Source organism: Podarcis muralis, chromosome 11, assembly GCF_964188315.1.
Source record: "Podarcis muralis chromosome 11, rPodMur119.hap1.1, whole genome shotgun sequence".
NCBI lineage: Eukaryota > Metazoa > Chordata > Lepidosauria > Squamata > Lacertidae > Podarcis > Podarcis muralis.
Window position 1 is genome coordinate 52,051,845 of NC_135665.1, and position 22,308 is coordinate 52,074,152.

Consider the following 22,308-nt stretch of genomic DNA (forward strand, 5'->3'; position numbering starts at 1 on the left):
GAGACAGGCTCTGAACTGCTAGGCTGCCCTCAATATCTGGCTACCCTTGGCAACAGCCAATTCTGTCCCCAGGGAACAGAAATATGCGCTCTCAGGAGGCGGCTAGTTTTACTAAAAAGTCTCCAAGAAAAGAGGAGGAAGAGAAACCACACACGGAGAGAAAAGCAAAAACAAAAGGAGATAAGACACGAGTGAAAAATGGATTCTAGTATAGCATAGAAGACGTGCAATGCTGTACCCTTTAAGTTCTCCAGTTGCAGAATATTAATACAGTGGTACCTCGGGTTACATACGCTTCAGGTTACATGCGCTTCAGGTTACAGACTCCGCTAACCCACAAATAGTGCTTCAGGTTAAGAACTTTGCTTCAGGATGAGAACAGAAATCGTGCTCCAGTGGCGTGGCAGCAGCAGGAGGCCCCATTAGCTAAAGTGGTGCTTCAGGTTAAGAACAGTTTCAGGTTAAGTACGGACCTCTGGAACGAATTAAGTACTTAACCCGAGGTACCACTGTACAGTTTAAGATGAAGCTGGCTATTATTATTTTTAAGTCGCTCATCTCAGCTTCCAAAGTTTCAAAAAATTTAAAAATCTAAGGGTGTGTGTGTGTAATATATTGTTTGCTATTTCCTATCAAGATCCCACCCAACCCAGATCCTGGAGAAACCTCTTTGAAGAGGGCCCACAGAACTCCAGACACAGATCCACATCTCAGGGATGGTTTAACTGGGCACCCCAAGAGCTGCATCACCGCCCTTTTGAGTTCATTCATCTCCAGCTCCTTTGTCCTTCCTGGCTCAGCTCCATCTCCAGCCTCTATGCCAGGCTGGTCACAGACACCATCACTCCTCTTGGCTATAAACCAAGAGACACCCCTTCCTCATGAATGAGCGTTGCCTGAAGACCACCATGAGAAGGAAGCAGCAGGTTGGCAAGTGTTCCCCTAGCCCAGCGCCAAATCCCACGGCTGCTCATTCCCATTTGCCTTTGGGGTTGCCAACTGGAGACGAGGAGGCCAGGGCTGACGTCAGGTGCCTCCCAATGGCTCCAAGGCAAGTGCTCCCCTGCTGGCTTATCAAGTGGCGGTCTACACTGGGCGGCCACCATTTTGATTTCCTCCAGCTGAGATGACATTGAGAAACTGAGATGACAGGTGCCTGGGGAGGGGGGAGACAGGAGAGGCAGCAATGGGAAGTGCCAGCAGCTGCCTGAGAATACTGCTTGATGACGCCAGACCTGGTCAAAGGGCATTGCCCAGCAAGCCAGATATGGCCAAGAAACTGCCACCTAGAACCATGATGGCATTTGAGAACTTTCTGCATCTATCCTAGATCAACGACTGCTACAACCTGCTAGTGTGAGGACAGTAACATTTCTCCACCTCCAGAGTACGACGTCCGAATACCACATTTGGTTGCTGGCACTGTAAGAATCTCAGGAACTTGGCAGTCGCTTTGTTTTGAGAGAGACCAGTTCGGTCAACACTGACTGACAGGAGCTCTCCAGAGTTTCAGACAGGGAATCTCTCCCCGGCCTACCTGGAAATGCCAGAGATGGAACCTGCATGCTAAAGAGATGCTCTACCGCTGAGCGATGGGCTGCCCTTGCGGTCATTGCTCCTGTACCCACAAATCCTTTCGCACATACAATAGTTGATGCACTACGGGGAAGTTCGGAGTGACAATCACAATAAGCAGAAATATGCACGAGGCTTTTGTCCACACACATAACCACTTCCCTTCTCCCTTTCTAGCACACAGCAATTAAACTCAGAAGTCTTCAATTTGTGCAGTCTGAGGAACTATGATTTCCACAGTGGAGGAAAAGCTAGAATCTTAAACCGCAAGCTGAACTTAGCTTCAGATCCTGGCTTGTTCTGAACTTGGTAGCCACACCTTCCCAATACAGACAAAACAGAAACGACACTTCACTGGGGATTTACTAGCTTAACTGCAGTGTGCTGCAAATGGAGGAGAGAAGAGGGGAAAAGCTTGCACACATATGAGCTTTTTAAGACAAGATATGATCACCAGAGCCAAGCATCTATCACCAAGAACCTATCCATTTGTTATCCATCACTGTTAAGGGCTACTGATATTCAACCAGCTCCTTCCTTTAACACAATGACTATAAGGTTGCAGAATGCTCTCCCTCTTCCCAATGCTACCCCCTTAAATCTGTTCTGCGTATTCCCCCAAACCTCCAGAGCAGATTTGGGGAGGGCATGGGAAAGCCAAAAGGAGGAAGTTCCAGTGAGCAAGCAGAAATCCTTACGCTAACAGAATGAGTTCATTGGACACTGCCCAATATACTTAAAGCCATTGAAACACTTGGTATTGTTACACTCCCTTTCCGATCATTAATAAGAAAGTCTCTTGGCATTTCTATCAGCTCTGCAATCTGGCCTGAGCGTTTTAGGAGCACATAAGATGCAGTGTTCAACCACAAAAAGCGGTTAAGTCGCTTTCCTGCCAACTCCCGTAGGGGTTCACACCACACATTCACTCCAAATAATAAATAACTCCCAATTTATTGCAGTCACTCTAGCATGTGAACACTTCTATTTGCAATCATTTAACTTTTTTCATATATAAACTCTTGACTAAAATATATGAATGTGTGATCTATCTGTGTGTCTGGGTTGCCTATGGAGCCCAAAGCCACCATGTGCACTGACATTGTGCCTAGACCTAGACACACACACACACACACAGAGAGAGAGAGAGAGAGAGAGAGAGAGAGAGAGAGAGAGAGTGCGAGCGAAACTAATCAACTGCTGCTAAAACCAAGAATACACACATAAAATAGGAGAGTGTCCTGGGCTCACTGCTGGACAAAGAACTCAAACTACCAGTTCGGTTTCTGCCCAAGACTTTAACGCTTAAACCAGACAGTGTTTGTGATGGCCACATTTTTAACAATAGTGATAATAAAACAACTCCTGCCCATTCCCTCCAGTGTTCAAAATTCCCCGGTCGCCAGTGGTTTTTTGCGACTGCCGACTGTTCACTGTGACCAAGTGGAGAGGTCTCGTTGCCAGGTTTGGTGACTGACATCTCCACCATGTGGCTAGCTGGCACACAGCATCCTTTGCTGCCGCATACCTAAAAGGTTTAAGGTGCCATTTGGAGACTAGCTTACAGTATATATTTGAGTTTCTAACGCTGATCCACTCAATTGGGGGGTGAAAATGACTGAAGTTGGTTCTAAAAGGGTAAAGGGACCCCTGACCATTAGGTCCAGTCGTGCCCGACTCTGGGGTTGCGGCGCTCATCTCGCTTTATTGGCCGAGGGAGCCGGCGTACAGCTTCCGGGTCATGTGGCCAGCATGACTGAGCCGCTTCTGGCAAACCAGAGCAGCGCATGGAAACGCCGTTTACCTTCCCGCTGGAGCGGTTCCTATTTATCTACTTGCACTTTGACGTGCTTTTGAACTGCTAGGTTGGCAGGAGCAGGGACCGAGCAACGGGAGCTCACCCCGTCGCGGGGATTCGAACCGCCGACCTTCTGATCGGCAAGTCCTAGGCTCTGTGGTTTAACCCACAGCGCCACCTGCGTCCCTTACGAAGTTGGTTCTAGGGCGAAACAAAAATCCTTGGACTGAGCACTCTGCTCCCTAATCCTATGTATACATGCACAGGATACGATTTGCCACCTGGGTCTGATAGTTTGGCCTCTTTTACGAATGTGATGAAAAAGACCTTGGGTCTGAGATCCTGCAGAGAGACTGTTAGTCACTGCTGATCATTGGCCTTCAACAGATGGACTAGGGCTCACTTCTGGGTGGAAGCCTGACTTAAAGTGAGTCACAATAAACAATGCTGGGCCAGATGGATAAATAGCCTGACCTGGAATAAACAAACTTCCTCTGTTCTTGGCATGATAGCACCGTCCCCTTTTCTTCTTTCTACTTAGGGTACATCAGAGGCTTAAAACCACAATAGGGTAGGTTCTATTGCATGCAGAGCATCCTGTTTTCAGGGTAAGAACTCAACTACCGTATTTTTCGCACCATAGGGGGCACCGGACCATAGGGCGCACCCAGTTTTTTTGGGGGGGAAATAAAGGGGGGGAAATTATTTCCCCCCCCAGGCGCGGGGCTGGGGCGGGGGAAGCTCGAGCTTCCCCCGACCCCAGCCCCCAAACAGGCAGCTCTCTGCAAGCAGTGGGAGCGCTCCCGCTGCTTGCGGAGAGGTATGCGAAGCCTGGAGAGCGTGAGGGGTCGGTGCGCACCGACCCCTCTCACTCTCCAGGCTTCAGCGAAAGCCTGCATTCGCACCATAGGACGCACACACATTTCCCCTTCATTTTTGGAGGGGAAAAAGTGCGTCCTATGGTGCGAAAAATACGGTACATCCAGGAACTGCCAACCTTTGGTTCATGGGGAAGACTGGATCACAAGCAACTTTCCTCCTTCCCAAGTGGCCCTACCAAGATAGAATGGGGGTGTTATTTGATCCTAGCTTCACTTAACAGAGAGATAAACTGTCTGCATCCAGACATGATGCTGATAAGTACAATGGGAATGCCTGTTGTCTTTGTCAGGCATTCCCATAGTACTTATTAGGATCATGTCTGGATGCAGACAGTTTATCTCTGTGTTAAGTGAAGCTAGGATCAAATAACACCCCCATTAGTTAAAGCTAAGGTTTCTCCAGTATTGATGTATGGAAGTGAGAGCTGGACCATAAAGAAGGCTGATCAACGAGGAATGGATACTTTTGAATTATGGTGCTGGAGGAGACTCTTGAGAGTCCCATGGACTGCAAGAAGATCAAACCTCTCCATTCTGAAGGAAATCAGCCCTGAGTGCTCACTGGAAGGACAGATCCTGAAGCTGAGGCTCCAATACTTTGGCCACCTCATGAGAAGGGAAGACTCCCTGGAAAAGACCCTGATGTTGGGAAAGATGGAGGGCACAAGGAGAAGGGGACGACAGAGGACGAGATGGTTGGACAATGTTCTTGAAGCTACCAGCATGAGTTTCACCAAGCTGTGGGAGACAGTGGAAGACAGGAGTGCCTGGCGTGCTCTGGTCCATGGGGTCATGAAGAGTCAGACACGACTAAACAACAACAACAACTATGGGAATTGAGCATGGACAAGTTTTCTGCTTATGTAATCCTCCTTTCTGCCTGGCATGGCTACAATATGGACTTCAGAACCCTTTGCTTCTACTTCCAACTATTTTCTACATTTACCAGCACTGCCCGAATCAAGAACAATGGTTAGCACTAGCTATCGTTTAGGAAAACGAGCCAGGAATGCCCACAATATTTTGTAGTTGGCTTGTTTTCCTAAACCTGGAATGAAGAATATAGGAAGCTGTGCTATATATGGAATCAGACCATTAGTCCATCTAGTTCAGTATTGTCTACACCAGGGTTTCCCAAACGTGGGTCCCCAGCTGTTGCTGGACTACAATTCCCATCATCCCTGACCACTGGTCCTAGGGATGATGGGAGCTGTAATCTAAAAACAGCTAGAGACAGGTTTGGGAAACCCTGGTCTACATTAACCAGCAGTAGCTCTCCAGGGTTTCAGAATAGAGGCATCCCCAGCCCTACCTGAAGATGACAGGAACTGAACCTCCTGCATGCAAAAAGTAGGTGCTTTGCTACAGCCTACCAGATGTTGTAGGACTACCACTCCCATCATTTGTATTCGTGTATTGTGACTTTTAAGAATGTAACCCTGACAGCAGGCATCCCCTTATGTTTTATTATCTGCAAGCTGTGCTTAGAGCCTTTCTATTGATCTTTTGGCATTTAGCTTGAGCAGATGGGAACTGGAGTCCGACAACAGCTGGAGAGCCAAAGGTTCGTCACCCCTGAGTTAACATGAACCACTATTTGCCCAAGTTTGGACACAACTTCATTCAGTTGAAAATAGAAGCAAAACAACCTAATCTCCCTTTGCCTCTATTGGAGAGGAGAGGGAATGGAGGAAAAACAAATGTAGCACTAAACCATGAAAAAAAATGTAGGGCCTTTGTGGTTTTGGTTTTGCATGTCACACTTAACCATGGTTTAGTGTTACATGCAAAACCAAACCACTAAGGTCCTGCATTTTTTCATGTACATTTACTTTGTATTGCTCTCGTGTACATTCTGGAAAGACCACATCCAAAACCTGCCTCCTGAAGCCAGAAAGCACATTCATTCTTCAAGTCTCCAAAGTCAATGACCCTCCTACTATCTGAGCACAAAAGGTCCATGCACAGGAAGTTCTTGCTGCTGGGCAATTATTAAAATGCCTTATGAATCATTAGATGGTAGAGACTGCCCTGTCTGCCTTGGTGCTATCTAGACAAAACAGTGACCGTACAGAAGTTAAGGCAGGACCTGAAAAGGGCTGATTTTACAAATTGAGGCCATAACTTAGAGACATTAGGAATAAGTGTAATTGTTACAGAGTAGACCCAGATTAGAAGCTAACCAAGATTTTACTGTACACTGCACACATGCGGCTGGCAAGAAGCAAAAAGCTGATTACTCATTAAAAGCTGCCTTTGTAAAAATGCAGAATTGCTGTACTTCGGAGACAACTACAAAGTAGTAATTTTGTTATTATGTCTCAGCAAGTGAATAAACACTATTATACATAATCACTTGCATCCCTTGACACTTACAATTTTGCCATTTCCTTATTAAGCACATGTGACCAAAATGGATACGCTCCCTCTCTCCCAAGAGGAGAATCTTGATCATCGACGGAAAACTCAATCGGTTTATTATTTCTAAGCAAAAGTTAATGTAAAAGCTAGGGGATGGGGAAACATCATCCAACCATACAGGCAACAGCAGTCCTATAAACAACCTCCACACTGCAAAGCAAAGTGGGCATGGATCCTTTAAAAAAGTCCCATATGACCAGAGAATTTGCGCCTGTCCATTGGGGGATATAGGAGGGACGCGGGTGGCGCTGTGGGTTAAACAACAGAGCCTAGGGCTTGCTGATCAGAAGGTTGGTGGTTCGAATCCCTGTGATGGGGTGAGCTCCCGTTGCTCGGTCCCAGCTCCTGCCAACCTAGCAGTTCGAAAGCACGTCAAAGTGCAAGTAGATAAATAGGTACCACTCCGGCGGGAAGGTAAACGGTGTTTCCGTGCACTGCTCTGGTTCGCCAGAAACGGCTTAGTCCTGCTGGCCACATGACCCGGAAGCTGTACACCGGCTCCCTCAGCCAATAAAGCGAGATGAGCGCCGCAACCCCAGAGTCGGTAACGACTGGACCTAATGGTCAGGGGTCCCTTTACCTTTTAAACAGAGGACTCAGCTCCATTAGCCAAAAAACAGCATTTTGAATGTGTTATAAACATACAACAACAAATGGTGCTAGAGAGCCAAAAAAAGGGGGGGGGGAGGAAAAAATGTGTGGTTTTTCTTTTGTTAAAACGATTTACTTTCTGACTTACTTATAGCAGGTTTTTCCCTGTGTGTAGATCTACCCAGTCACTGACATGAAATTTATTACGGTCAGAGACCAGCTTGAGAAACACAAATGGAACTACAATTCCAATAGCAAAACGAACTTTTACAACAATGGATTTTAAGTTTAAAAGTGTGATAGGCATATAAACACATAAAAACTTTAAGATAGACTACCTTAGAGAAGTGACCAGAGTCGCCTGTGGATCCGAGTTTGGGAATTTTCGTAACAAACTAGATTGAATCGGGGGATGGTCTGCGCCTACAGATCTGTGTGCAGAATCTGGTGACAATCTGGGTCTTGTGGTCTTTGCCTAACAGGAGAAGAGTGAATTTTTGCTTTACCGGGAGGTCAGCAAGCCTCACCAGCAGGGGGTCAATGGTTTCTCTACGTGCCTCATCGTAAAAGCGACATCTAAAAAATATGTGTTCAGGGCTTCCTATATCCCCCAATGGACAGGCGCAAATTCTCTGGTCATGTTGTTGTTGTTTAGTCATTTAGTCATGTCTGACTCTTCGTGACCCCATGGACCAGAGCACGCCAGGCACTCCTGTCTTCCACTGCCTCCCACAGTTTGGTCAAACTCATGTTTGTAGCTTCGAGAACATTATCCAACCACCTCGTCCTCTGTTGTCCCTTCTTCTTGTGCCCTCAATTCTTCCCAACATCAGGGTCTTTTCCAGGGAGTCTTCTCTTCTCATGAGGTGGCCAAAGTACTGGAGCCTCAGCTTCAGGATCTGTCCTTCCAGCGAGCACTCAGGGCTGATTTCCTTCAGAATGGAGAGGTTTGATCTTATTGCAGTCCTTGGGACTCTCAAGAGTCTCCTCCAGCACCAGAATTCAAAAGCATCAATTCTTTGGCGATCAGCCTTCTTTATGGTCCAGCTCTCACTTCCATACATCGCTACTGGGAAAACCATAGCTTTAACTATACGGATCTCGGGTCATATGGGACTTTTTAAAAGGATACTTCCAAGACCGGCTAGGGCAGAGCCAAGCTTCTGGCAATTGTAAAAGCCCTTCTATCCAGTCACTGTTTCCTTCATATCTTTTGCACTCTGGGAGTGACAATGGGGGTGGGGTAGGGAAAAGGCAGGCGGTGTTTCTCCAGGATAGCTTGGTGATTGCAATCATAATCTAGTCCAGCGGTTTCAAAATTTCCCCCCATGGAGCACTTGAAAACTGCTAAGGGTCTTGGCAGACTACTTAATGATTTCTCTGCCTACTGCACCAACTGTAAAGCACTGGGCTAGATGCTGAACGTTTTTTTTAAAAGACTGAACCAAGATTAAATATCTTACTTCTAGCGTGCCATTAACTTCCCTGCTCATCCTCTCGGCCTCTTTCAGTTACACCTCCATCCCCAATAGCTTCTCGCTTCTTACCTGCTCACAGACGGCTCAAGTCCTCCTGGCTGCAGAGGTCAGCTTTGTCAGCTCATCCCCCAAAGCAAACGTGCTGGCGAAGCAGCACGTAGCAGAAGTGAACCCCAAATCCCGTTCACCTGCTGACAGAGACAGGTGGGAGTGGTTTGGGGGAAATGGCCTTGCATGCTACGTTGAACCCCCTGACAAGCCAAGATTGACCCGCGGGCTGAAGGTTGCCCATCCCTGCCCAGTGTTAGAAACTCAGATATAGAAGCACTTTAAATCTAGGTAATGGCTACCACAACTGAATGTCTATTCACCATGGGGTTGGGCGAGATGACCTTCCAATGCTGCTAGGTAAAGGTACCCCTGCCCGTACGGGCCAGTCTTGACAGACTCTAGGGTTGTGTGCCCATCTCACTTGAGAGGCCGGGGGCCAGCGCTGTCCGCAGACACTTCCGGGTCACGTGGCCAGCGTGACAAGCTGCATCTGGCGAGCCAGCGCAGCACACGGAACGCCGTTTACCTTCCCGCTAGTAAGCGGTCCCTATTTATCTACTTGCACCCGGGGGTGCTTTCGAACTGCTAGGTTGGCAGGCGCTGGGACCGAGCAACGGGAGCGCACCCCGCCATGGGGAATCGATTCCAATGCTGCTACACTTCTACAATTCTATGATCTCAACTACATTGCTTGACTGTGGCTTCCTCTTACAACAATTCACTTGTCCCATTATGCAAGAAGGTCAAACATACACAGTAGAAATGGAATTAGCTATGGACTAAGGCAGAGGTTTTTAAACTGTGGTCGCCAACCTACCACCCAGAAATCTCCACGTAGTCGCAATTGCACCTGCGGCAGTAGCAAAACGCGCCTGGCTAATTTCTAACACTGTGATCCCGCCGTATTTTTTTATGGCTGTGGTAGGCAGGAGGTTCTGGCATGAACTTCCTTGCGTACTTCATGGCGAATATATGCATCCCATCCACTTTTGACTGCTGACAAACCTGTGCAGGCCATAGATGCACATGCCAGGTACCTGAAGTTGCATCACAAAGCGGTTCAGAGATCATGTGGTACTATATACTGGTTTATTTCCTCATAGTCAGATCCCATCTTTCCTTCCAGCAGGTGCTCAGTGTGACTATACTAACAATCATAATAAGCAATGAGGTATCATTGCAACACATCAAATAAAACACAACGGCAACAAATCTGGATGGAACATAACCAAACAGAACATCAAACGAGAGTGGCAGTGGAAGTATTAGTTACATCCAAAAGGCCTGGACAGACAGAAAGGGCTTTACCATACAGCTAAATATGGCCAATGTGATAGACAACCAAGCATCATTCATGCTGGAGTTTCATAAACCAGGAGGCCACCACCAAGAATGCCCTGCTCATGTTGCTGCCCAGATAGCAGCAGCTAATGTTTGGACAAGTAGGTTATGCACTGCTGATCATAGTAGTCAGGTGGGGCAATTGTGAAGAAGGCACACCTTCAGGTACGTGGGTTCCTATTTGCTCAACTCTTGGTACCCGATAACCTTGAATCAGGCCCAGTTACTAACTGGCAGCCACTGTAGAGATTAGTTTAGTGGAGCCATATGGAATCCCCCTTCACCACTGCAGACAGTAACTGGGCGTTCTGCACCAGCTGTAGCTTCTGAATAGTCTTCAAGGGCAGCTCCATGTAGAGCACAATGCAGTAATCTATCCAGGAGGTTATCAGCACATGGGTAAGCTGAGGACGAGGTGTCCCAGTCCAGGAATGGCCACAGGTCGTGAACTAGCTAGAGTTGGGCATAGACACTCATATCAACCTGACTTTCTTTACTCAAGGTGCAAGAATAGGCAGCAACTGATGCAAAAGGTCATTATCCTGGTGCAATGTCTGTCCTCCTGGCAATATTATGCTAGCAAGTCGCAACACCCAGACTGTCAGAGCAACTCAAGAGAAGGCATCAGCTTCACTGCTGGTGAAGGAAGCCATACCACGAGAAGCCGTGAACAAGTTAAAAATTAGGAGCGCGAAAAGACAGCAGCATTTGCTGTCGCAGGTTGGGCTTCCCATGTTGTCCCATCCACCCTACATCCTGCAGTAAAGTGAACTTGCAGGCCTGCAATAAAAATTAGCTTCAATCATAACAGAGCAGTTGTTAGCGTTCACTTCCTCTTGCAAAAATAAAATAAAAGTGACCTCACTTTCCCTCCCCTCTAATGCGGTATCTGGCAAGCACAAGCCAATGTTGGGGTAACATAGCCAAGAAAAATAGTTGTGCTCTCTCATTTCTATCTCTCTCCTTCCAGCCACCCCTCCTTTTTTTTAAAGAGCTGCAGCAATAATAATAATAATAATAATAATAATAATAATAATAATAATAATAATAATAATAATTTATTTATACCCTGCCCATCTGGCTGAGTTTCCCCAGCCACTCTGGGCGGCTTCCAACCAAACATTAAAAACAATACAGTGTCAGACATTAAAAACTTCCCTAAATGGGGCCGTCTTCAGTTGTCTTTTAAAAGTCAGATAGTTCTTTATTCCTTTGAGATCTGATGGGAGGGCATTCCACAGGGTGGGCGCCACTACCGAGAAGGCCCTCTGCCTGGTTCCCTGTAACCTCACTTCTTGCAGTGAGGGAACCGCCAGAAGGCCCTCGGCGGTGGACCTCAGTGTCCGGCTGAATGATGGGGGTGGAGACACTCCTTCAGGTATACAGGACCGAGGCTGTTTAGGGCTCTAAAGGTCAGCATCAACACTTTGAATTGTGCTCGGAAACGTACTGGGAGCCAATGAAGATCTTTCAGAACTCCCAGTCACTGGTCTAGCTGCCGCATTCTGCAGTTTTTAGGGACGCCAACCTAGCAGTTCGAAAGCATGCCAGTGCAAGCAGATAAATAGGTACCACTCCAGCGGGAAGGTAAATGGCGTTCCCGTGCGCTGCTCTGGTTTCGGTGTTCCGTTGCGCCAGAAGCTGCTTAGTCATGCTGGCCACATGATCCGGAAAAACTTTCTGCGGACAAACGTCAGCTCCCTCAGCCTGTGAGGTGAGATGAGCACTGCAACCCCAGAGTCGTCTGCAACCGGACTTAACTGTCAGGGGTCCTTTACCTTGAACTACCATTTTTGAGAGAGAAATGTTAACCCAGACCTCCATGGGCTGGAGGGAAGAAAGCAGCACCAGAAATGTTCCTCTGCATGTTACTGCTGATCTCACTGTGGAGGGCACCGCAAAAAAAGAGAGGCCACAGCAGAATGGAGCCATTTTTTTAAAGGCGATTTGTTCCAGGTGAGGTTTTTGTCCATCTAGCCCTGGATTAACTCTTTCAACAAGCACCATCCATTTAAAGCACATCCAACACACGACTTCCCCCAACATTTCCTGGGAGCTATAGTTCCCCCCGAACAGAGATAAATTTCCCAGCACTCTTAACAGACCACAGTACCCAGAATTCTTCGGTGGAAGTCTTGTGTGTTGGAAGCACTTTATTTGTATCGTGTGGATCTGCTATTGCAGTCCCAGGATCCTCGGGTACAGCATTTCCACATCACCTGCTGCCCAAATCTCTGTTTGACAGCACCGCCATGGCATGGTTCCCAGAAGGCAACGAACCCCACAGTGCGGCCTCTGGAGGGCTGCCATTGCCAGACGAATGTGACGCTGCCAATGAAATGAAGGCTGAATAGGGACTGTGGTGGGAATTACTGCTCTACTGCTGTCCAAACTGGCACTGTAAAAAGCTCCACAATTGTTAGCCTTCCATTATTATTATTATTAGTAGTAGTAGTAGTAGTAGTAGTATTTGTAGTAGTAGTAGTAGTATTTATAGTAGTAGTAGTAGTAGTAGTAGTATTTATACCCCACCCATCTGGCTGGGTTTGCCCAGCCACTCTGGGCAGCTTAAAGTACATATAAAACATAACGAAACATCAAACGTTAAAAACTTCCCTAAACAGGGCTGCCTTCAGATGCCTTCTAAAAGTCTGAGAGTTATCCATTTCCTTGATATCTGCTGGGAGGGCGTTCCACAGGGCAGGTGCCACTACCTAGAAGGCCCTCTGCCTAGTTCCCTATAACCTCACTTCTCGCAGTGAAGGAACCGCCAGAAGACCCTAGGAATAGCTCACCTGCTCATAAATATATTTCTATTTTGTGATCAATATTCCATATTATAAGAACTGCCCTGCCTGGTCTCACCGGAAGGCTGTTCTTATGACAAGGGACAGAGAACTGTTTACCAGCCTGATACACAAACATCTCATCCCATTCCTTTTAGGGGAGGACTATCACCTGAGTAGGGACGCGGGTGGCGCTGTGGGTTAAACCACAGAGCCTAGGACTTGCTGATCAGAAGGTCGGTGGTTCGAATCCCCGCGATGGGGTGAGCTCCTGTTGCTCGGTCCCAGCTCCTACCAACCTAGCAGTTCGAAAGCACGTCAAAGTGCAAGTAGATAAATAGGTACCGCTCCGGCAGGAAGGTAAACGGCGTTTCCGTGCGCTGCTCTGGTTCGCCAGAAGCGGCTTAGTCATGCTGGCCACATGACCCGGAAGCTGTACGCCGGCTCCCTCGGCCAATAAAGTGAGATGAGCACCACAACCCGAGAGTCGGCCACGACTGGACCTAATGGTCAGGGGTCCCTTTACCTTTTTATAAGCTGAGTGACAGAGGATGTGTCACCTTTACTACATAGGTGGCTAACATGCTGCCTTCCAGATGTTGTAGGATTTCAACTCCCATCACACCCTGCCAATTTGACCAAGAATGATGGGATTGTAATCCAACAACATCTGGAGGACCACAGGTTCCCCTCTATCATGCCCATCTCCTAAAAGTACTTGAGCAAACCATCACATCTTCAGCTAGAAAGAGCCCTGGCAGAACAGAAGCAAGGAATTCAATGCAGGAAAGCCTCTCTCAACCTCTTATACTTCAGAATACAATGGAAAGCTGGCTAAATGAACAGCTGGAGCAACAGCAGAAGGAATCGGCTAATTCAGAGTCAATAAATCCAAGAGGCATGCTGGTTTATCATCAGATTACAGGACACCCACTGGATTTTGCTTCAGGCAATCCAAGGTGGAATTAAGACGTTGCATGAGCAAAAACACAGGGCCGTTTCCTAAAAACAAGCCATGTGTCAAAAGACATTACAGTCGTGCCTCGCAAGACGAAATTAATTTGTTCCGCGAGTTTTTTCGTCTTGCGAAGCACGGTTTCAGAAAAGTTTTGGAAAAGCTTCAAAAATCACCAAAGTCTTCAAAAACCTCAAAAAAGGCTACCACACCGCGTGCTATGAGTTGCTCCTCGAAGTCAAGTCGCAACTGTATTAACGGTTTTAAGAAAAAGGAAACAAACTTGCAAGACGTTTTCGTCTTGCGAGCAAGCCCATAGGGAAATTCGTCTTGCAAAGCAACTCAAAAAACCAAAAACCTTTTCGTCTTGCGAGGCATTCGTCTTGCGAGGTACCACTGTATAGGGGCAAATACAGTTTACAGCACATCTTATTACTAAGGCTGCAGAGCAGGGGAAGCTACACTAGAGTCTAGACCACGGGTCGGCAACCCAAGGCCCAAGGGCCACATGCGGCCCATGGACCCCCGCTGCGTGCTTGGGGACCCCCACCGCTTGCTTGTTCGGCTCCTGTGCGTGGAGCAGAGCAAGGACCACCTTCCGTGATGCTGGCCTGCTTCCCATTGGCTGCAGGAAGCTGCGTATGCCTCCTCCACGCCGGGAGGAGCGCCGGAAATAAGTGTTTTTGTGCACTCCAGCACACAGCAGCGTCTGCAGGACCATGAACCAGCCCAAGCCACAAAAACTTTGCCGACCCCTGGTCTAGACATAATGCAGGAAGGCAAAGAGATGCTGTTTTGCAAGTCGGTGCCTACTTTCTTGCGACATTTTCTCCTGCCTTCAGAAGTAACCAGGATCACACATGCAACAAACCTTTTCACAAAACACGCACTGATAGATTTCCTCCCGTCTCCATCGCAGTTCCGCAAATGCTTCCCCCCCTCTGCCTCATGCATAAAAAATATTTTGCATTTTTTGAATTAAAAAAAAAAAATCTTATTCTGGGAGTTATGAACTAAGCAGCCCTCTGCATTCCACCCACACAAACACACACATTGTTCAATCCGGTTAGAACAAAATGGCGCAGCTGCTGCTTGATTGCAATGAACATTCACCCCATTCACTGAAATACACATCGTGAATGCTTCAGTCGCTGAAGTTTACCCTCTCGGGGTCTCCATCTTGCCTACTTTTGTGCTGGCGTGACAAGAGAATTATCAGAAGATTAGCTCATAGCTAGCAAGACGAGGAGCATCAGTGCTCAGTGCCTATTGGTCACATTTGCACTCTGCCTTTCCTATAAGGCAGGGGTAGCCCTTCAGATCTTGCTGGACTACAGCTCCCATGATCCTCCAGTCCGCATCTGCCCCAGCCAGCATCACCAGTGGTCTGGGATGATGGGAGTTGTAGTCCAGCAACACCTGCAGGGCCGTGGGTTCCTCACACCTGGTGCAAGCTGACTCGCTGTAAGACAGCTTCCTATGGCCCTAGCAAGGCTCTGAAGCAGCTCAGGCTCAGAGTGACAGGCTCAAGGTTGGCCAGTGAGCTCCATGCGAGGCAGAAATCTGAGCCAAGCCAAAGGTCTGCACGCTACACCACCCAGCTCACACCATATTGTTTTATGTCATTGGGGGGAGCAGAACCCTAGCATTGTTCTCTCTTGGGAGAGTGGTTTTGTTTTCGTTTTTTTAAAGTACATTCATACTGTACCTTGGATCCCGAACGCCGTGCAACTCGAACGTTTTGGCTCCCGAACGCCGCAAACCCGGAAGTGACTGTTTGGAACTCACCTTCTTTGGAACCTGAACATCCAATGTGGGTTCTGCGGGTTCCAATTGGCTGCAGGAGCTGCCTGCAGCCAATCAGAAGCTGTGCCTTGGTTTCCGAATGTTTTGGAAGGCGAACGGACTTCCAGAACGGATTCCATTCAACTTCTGAGGTACCACTGTAATTGCCTTTTTCTTGGGCTCCATGATCACTGCAGATGGTGACAGCAGCCACGAAATTAAAAGACACCTGCTTCTTGGGAGAAAAGCAATGACAAACCTAGACAGCATCTTAAAAAGTAGAGACATCACCTTGCCAACAAAGGTCCGTATAGTTAAAGCTATGGTTTTCCCAGTAGTGACGTATGGAAGTGAGAGCTGGACCATAAAGAAGGCTGATCGCCAAAGAATGGATGCTTTTGAATTCTGGTGCTGGAGGAGACTCTTGAGAGTCCCATGGACTGCAAGATCATCAAATCTATCCATTCTGAAGGAGATCAGCCCTGAGTGCTCACTGGAAGGACAGATCCTGAAGCTGAGGCTCCAATACTTTGGCCACCTCATGAGAAGAGAAGACTCCCTGGAAAAGACCCTGATGTTGGGAAAGATGGAGGAGAAAGGGACGACGGAGGACAAGATGGTTGGACAGTGTTCTCGAAGCTACAAACACGAGTCTGACCAAACTGCAGGAGGCAGTGGAAGACAGAAGTGCCTGGCGTGCTCTGGTCCATGGGGTCACGAAGAGTCGGACGACTAAACGACTAAACAACAACAACGATAAGAGCCCCAGGGTTTTCCGCAACAGTTTGAAAGCCACTAATTTATTTTTATTTTTTAAGTTGACAAAGTAATGGTTATTAGCAATCACCACCAACCAAACCCTCCCCTCCCTGTAAATTATCTCCCCAGAAAAGCAGTCAACTCCACTCCCGATTTATACTCCAGACAGACTTTCTGGTTAATGTTTTTCCATTTGCAGTTTTCACCCTTGTTCCTAAAAGCGATAAATTCCCAGGAGGAAATTCTGCTGTAGAAGATTCAGAGTCTTAATTGCCTTCAAGGTGCCACAAGACTCTTGGCTGTGTCTCCCAAGGGCAGCCAACACCTCTCTTGTACTGACTTACTCCAAGCAAAGGGCTGATAAGACATGTTTCCTTTTGCGCTGAGCATGAATTTGACTTCTGGCAAACATCCCTGAATATAAATACATCCTATTCTCTCACCAAAAAAAGCCCAAAAACATACTGGGGGAAGGGAGGGAGACACAGAGAAGTCTGCATTCCATCATAGCAAGCACATAAACCACCTTTGGTGCAACCAATTGTCTCTGAGCTCAAAATACTTTCAGCCTCTCGGTTTGAAACAGATGCACTCGGGCAGATAGATGCAGGCTGTTTATACCTGCAGCATTCAAACTGTATTCTCTGGAAGTCGCCATTCCTAAGCAAGAAGATCAGCCATGCAGATGAAGGTTCTCAACAGAAATCTCTCTCTCTCTCTCTCTCTCTCTCACACACACACACACACACACACACACACACATACACACACCCCTGCAGTACACAATTACAAAAGACACATTCTAGGTGTGCTCTCTCAGCCCGCAGACAGCAACAGCAAAGTCCATGAGGTATGTAGCATATGCACCGACCACTGCCCTAGAACGCTATCCCAAATCCTGGACTGCATAGGGATTCAGAAGATGATGTGCAAGGGACAAAATCAATGTAAACAGAGCTGCCTCAACGCAAGGGAGCCTGAAGCCACCGATTTACATAGCCAGTTATCATGGGAGACGAACCCCAAATTCAGACATCCATTTCATTCCGTTAGCATTCCATTCAGGCGTAATGCCAAAGCAAGACTGCACTTCAGGTAATTTTGAGGAGATCAGTAAGTGTTTCTGACTTCTGTCGGATTGAAAAGCCTCCCCACCCAAAACAAAAATAGGCTAATGAAAATATAAAAAAGAAGGAGAAGGTTTGTTATGTGAAAGGATCTGTGTGAAAGCTCCAGCACAATACATTTTGGGGGGTGGGGAGGCAACTTTTTCCTGAGCCACGATTCTGCGCATGGATTCAGTCAATGGAACTCTGGTTCTAGTGGAAACCAAACAGGTCCCTCCAAGCCTCAGGTCTCCCAACCCTGGTTCTATATAGCAGCTTTTACCAACCTGATGTACACCAGAAGTTTTGGACCACAACTCCCATCAACCTCAGCCACCACACACATACCCTATATACCGACTAACTCACTCCCGGCATATACGCTTCTGCAAGGCTGATACGGGGTTGGTCCAGGCTTTCCTGACAGCTTCAGAATTCCAACCTCTGATGTACCCGCTAATGATATAAAACCCCGCAGAAATTCTGAAGGTTGTACCTGAGTCCCAGTCCCTTACATAAGGATTACAGTCACCAAAACAGAAGATCTAGTTGCCATTTGGGGTCCAGATGGCTCGAAAGTCGTATTTTTTTAATACGGCTTTTCAGGTCCTGAAATTCATTCCGACTGCGCAGATAAAGTACAACAGATAGAATTCCACAGGACGCGTTGCTAGTATGCGAAAAAGTGTCAAGAAAATGTTCCTAGCACCTGGCAAACTTTGAATGCTGGCGACTGGTATTCAGAAGAAATACCAGCCTCTGCCTAATGGCTAGTAGCCTTATCTCCCATGAATTTGTACAATCTTCCTTTAAAGCCATCTAAGTTGGCAACCCCAAGGGACGCGGGTGGCGCTGTGGGTAAAACCTCAGCGCCTAGGACTTGCCGATCGTCAGGTCGGCGGTTCGAATCCCCGCTGTGGGGTGCGCTCCCGTTGCTCGGTTCCAGCGCCTGCCAACCTAGCAGTTCGAAAGCACTCCCGGGTGCAAGTAGATAAATAGGGACCGCTTACTGGCGGGAAGGTAAACGGCATTTCCGTGTGCTGCGCTGGCTCGCCAGATGCAGCTTGTCACGCTGGCCACGTGACCCGGAAGTGTCTCCGGACAGCGCTGGCCCCCGGCCTCTTGAGTGAGATGGGCGCACAACCCTAGAGTCGAACACGACTGGCCCGTACGGGCAGGGGTACCTTTACCTTTACTTAAGTTGGCAACCCCAGGGAGGCAGATTTGGCTTGGGGGCTTTCAGCTGCCGACCTCCATCTAAAAAGGCATCCAGTGTCTCTAATCCCAGCAATTGTTTAGGACAGGCTTCCTCTTCAGAACCACCGAGTCTTAAACTAGACTCTGATCTTGCACAAAAGGTCCATGTACAATTTAATAGCTTGAACTTTTATCTGCTGTGATTTTTACTGCCTTGGCCATTATGGCTAATAATGTAACACCAGGGAATTTGGATGCGGAATTGCGTTGGCATTATCTGCAGAGCAGCAACACCCAAAAGGCTCCTGCAAGATTACATGTTAGCAGAAGCAATCTTTGCCCTCCAGATTGGGCACATAAAAAGCTGATTAGATAACTTTTTTTTAAGGACCAAGGACTGAGCGCCAAGCACCAACTATTGGAATTTTATATATGCAACAAAATATGCTTGATCAGGCTCAATTTCATGTCTCTCTGCACATGAAACTGAGAAAACATTATGCCCAGCTAAATCTGCAACCACCAGACTTTAAGAACCACTATCAACCTGCTTGCACTTTGAGGCCACCGTCCAAATCCCTACGCACACGTCTACCTGCAAAAACACTAAGAGCCAGATTGGCATAGTATTTGGAGCATCAGACTAGGACGGGGTCTGCAACCCGCGGCTCCGGAGCCGCATGTGGCTCTTTTACACCTTTGCCGCGGCTCCGGGGCGGATACTAGTGAGGGGAGGAGGCGCATTGTGCGCCCCGACACTCCCCACTGTGGCAGGCGCTGTACTGGCTGTGACGTCGCATGGGGGCGGTGTGTGTGTTAGTCACGCACAGTCCCGACATCACCTTCCCGCCCGCTGTCAGATCGCGGCTCCAGAGATATATTTGCTTTAAATGTCGCAATGGTTTTGCGGCTCCCTTTTTTCCCCCCCCCTTCGGAAACGGGTCCAAGTGGCTCTTTTTGTCTTAAAGGTTGCAGACCCCTGGACTAGGACCTGCGAGACCAGGGTTCGAATCCCCATTGATTACAATGGGACACCATCCCAGCGTCTTTTCTATCCAGTATCTACATTCTTCATGTGCCTCCTCCATGAGAGGTCTTGCGGATAGCAACACAAGAACAGGCCTTTTCTGTGGTGGCTCCCCATTTGTGGAATGCTCTCCCCAGGGAGGTTTGGCTGGCACCGTCATTACATATCTTTAGGCACCAGGAGAAAATGTTCCTCAAGACCCTGAGCCCTGTCTTGGCTGGGGAGGGCGGGGTATAAATAAAAATTTATTATTATTATTATTATTATTATTATTATTATTATTATTATTAGACTAGCTGTTTGGCTGATTAACTTTCTATGGCATTTTAAATGTATTGGGGTTGCTGGTTTGTTTTGTTTTGTTTTATGTATTTTGTGTTTCCATTTTCTATTTTTATGTTGTGAGCTGGCCTGGCATCTTCTGCTAAGGGGCACTATACAAATTTAATTAATAATTATAGTAATAATAATGCATTCCCATGTGCCTTCCTCACAAAAACCACCCCAACACCCAAGAAGTACCTGTTCCTATTAATTTTGTTGCCGTGTTAGTTTCACAGTTCTGAGAAGGCAAAGTTGTCACCCAACCCTCTCGCCCTACTGGATTTACGTTTCAGCAAACAAACAGCAGCTTACAAATCTCCTCCCAGGATCCTATGGTCCCTTCCAACCTAAGGGTGTGTAAACGCACCTCCACTATCAGCTTTTTAGAATCACAGGATCGTAGCGTTCGAAGGGACCCTGTGGGTCATCTAGTCCAACCCCCTGCAATGCAGGAATCTTTTGCCCAACATGGGGCTTGAACTCGCGGCCCCTGATATTCAGAGCCTCATGCTCTAGCAAATGAGCTACCCAGCTTGGCCTGATCATTTTTTTTTTTCCAAAATACACCCACGCTTTCCTACCGCACATCTGGAAATGCACATTGCCCGGGAGACGGAAGATGTGCAGATGTGAGCAGCTTCTGCCTTCACCTACACAGACTGGAAAGGGAGCAACGAGAAGAGGTGGGGAAAGAAGTAAGCAAAGCGAGCACAATATAGCTCCCTATTGATTGGTGAGGGGGAGGAGCAAGGAAATCAGCGCCAAGTCTTCTGCATGTACACACACACACAACCACTCCTGTTTCCTTGGCTCATGATTCTTGCCTGCCATTCCTCTGTTCTCAGTCTCTGTTTCAGCCCCAAATTCACTCCCTCCATGGCATGCCACTCACTGGTGTGGTGATTTAATAAGCTTGCATTGGGTGCTCACTGCCATCAAGCAAAGCCCCTTTCCTAGATCTACCCCACAATATCTCAATGGTGGTTTTTTTGTTTTAAAGCAAAAGCTTAAACAGTACACTAATGGAAGGACAGAATCATTTAGCCCTCCGTTTGCTCATCTCCCATGTGCGCACGGGCATCCAAATCCACACAACCATCGCAAAACACGGGTTGTGGCACATCTGGGTGGCAACACTTGCTTCGCCAACCAAAAGGCGCTCTGTCAATGCCCATGTCAACAATACCTGCTGCGGAAGACTAAATGGGTCGACCGGGAAGCATTTCTGTGCAATTGCTGGTACAAGCCGTTCTTCCTGGGAAAGCCCATATATTAAATTCACATGCACACACACACATGCCCATCGTTTCTTTCATATGATTCATTAAGTACAGCAGCTTCCTTAGAGGAAGAGAGTTCCTGGAAAAGAGGAGATTTAAACTATGAGGAGCATTTCTCTCTCCTACTGTATTTGCACACGTGCTATAGGAAGCACACAGCCTTCCAAGTCCTCCCGACTCATCTCAAGGGAAACAATGGAAAAGATGCTACTCCTCTCCCACCTCGCGATTCACCTACCTGTGCAGTCATAAAGAGGCCGCTCACCTGGCTCGCCACCCGCCCCTTTCCTTCCCAGCTTTCACTCCAAAGCCCCTGGCTTTGCTAGGAAGCAGAACCTGTTATTGACAAAGGACCATGCAGCAAGCCCCGTTCTAACTCTGCATTTCGCGCTTTATTTTATTTATTTATTTGCATTTTTGATTCGGGAAGGCCGGCTTCATCCAGAGTGGGGGGCGGGGAGTGCAGAGCTCGTCGGAGGGAAACCCCCACGGGACCCCCTGTCCCTCCCCCCACTCCTGGCTTTGCATTTCCACACCGCTCCCAACCGAAGGAACTGGAGCTCAAAGACTTTCGCTCCCAGCAGCTTTGTTGGCAAGATACCACCCTGATCCCCCAATCGAGATGATGCGATAACAAGCTTTCGTTCAAGTCCCAATCTCTCTTTGCAGAAAGGGAAACACGCATTTCTCTTTCTTTCTCTCTCTCCCCCCCCCCCAACCTCGTCTACCGTGCTCTTGCAATCCTTTTTTTGCAAGGCAACCTCAGCCACAGAAAAGCCTTCGTTGCCCCCTTCCTCTCCTGCCCCCCACCCTGGTTTCCTCCCCCTCTTCTCCCCACCCAATTTGCAAAAATAAAGAGAGAGAAAGGGCGGGGGTGGGGGGAAGGGACGACTTCCCTGTTTTGCAAACCGGAATGCAAAGCGGGCAGGGACAAAGAGTGCCGGAGAGACGCT

At 47.8% G+C, this 22,308-nt stretch overlaps 1 protein-coding gene across 1 annotated transcript in view; it reads right to left on the bottom strand.

Moving 5' to 3' along the window:
* Positions 1-22,308, bottom strand: part of LOC114606318 (E3 ubiquitin-protein ligase NEDD4-like) — a 206,256-nt gene that overhangs the window by 112,946 nt on the left and 71,002 nt on the right. The window lies entirely within an intron of this gene.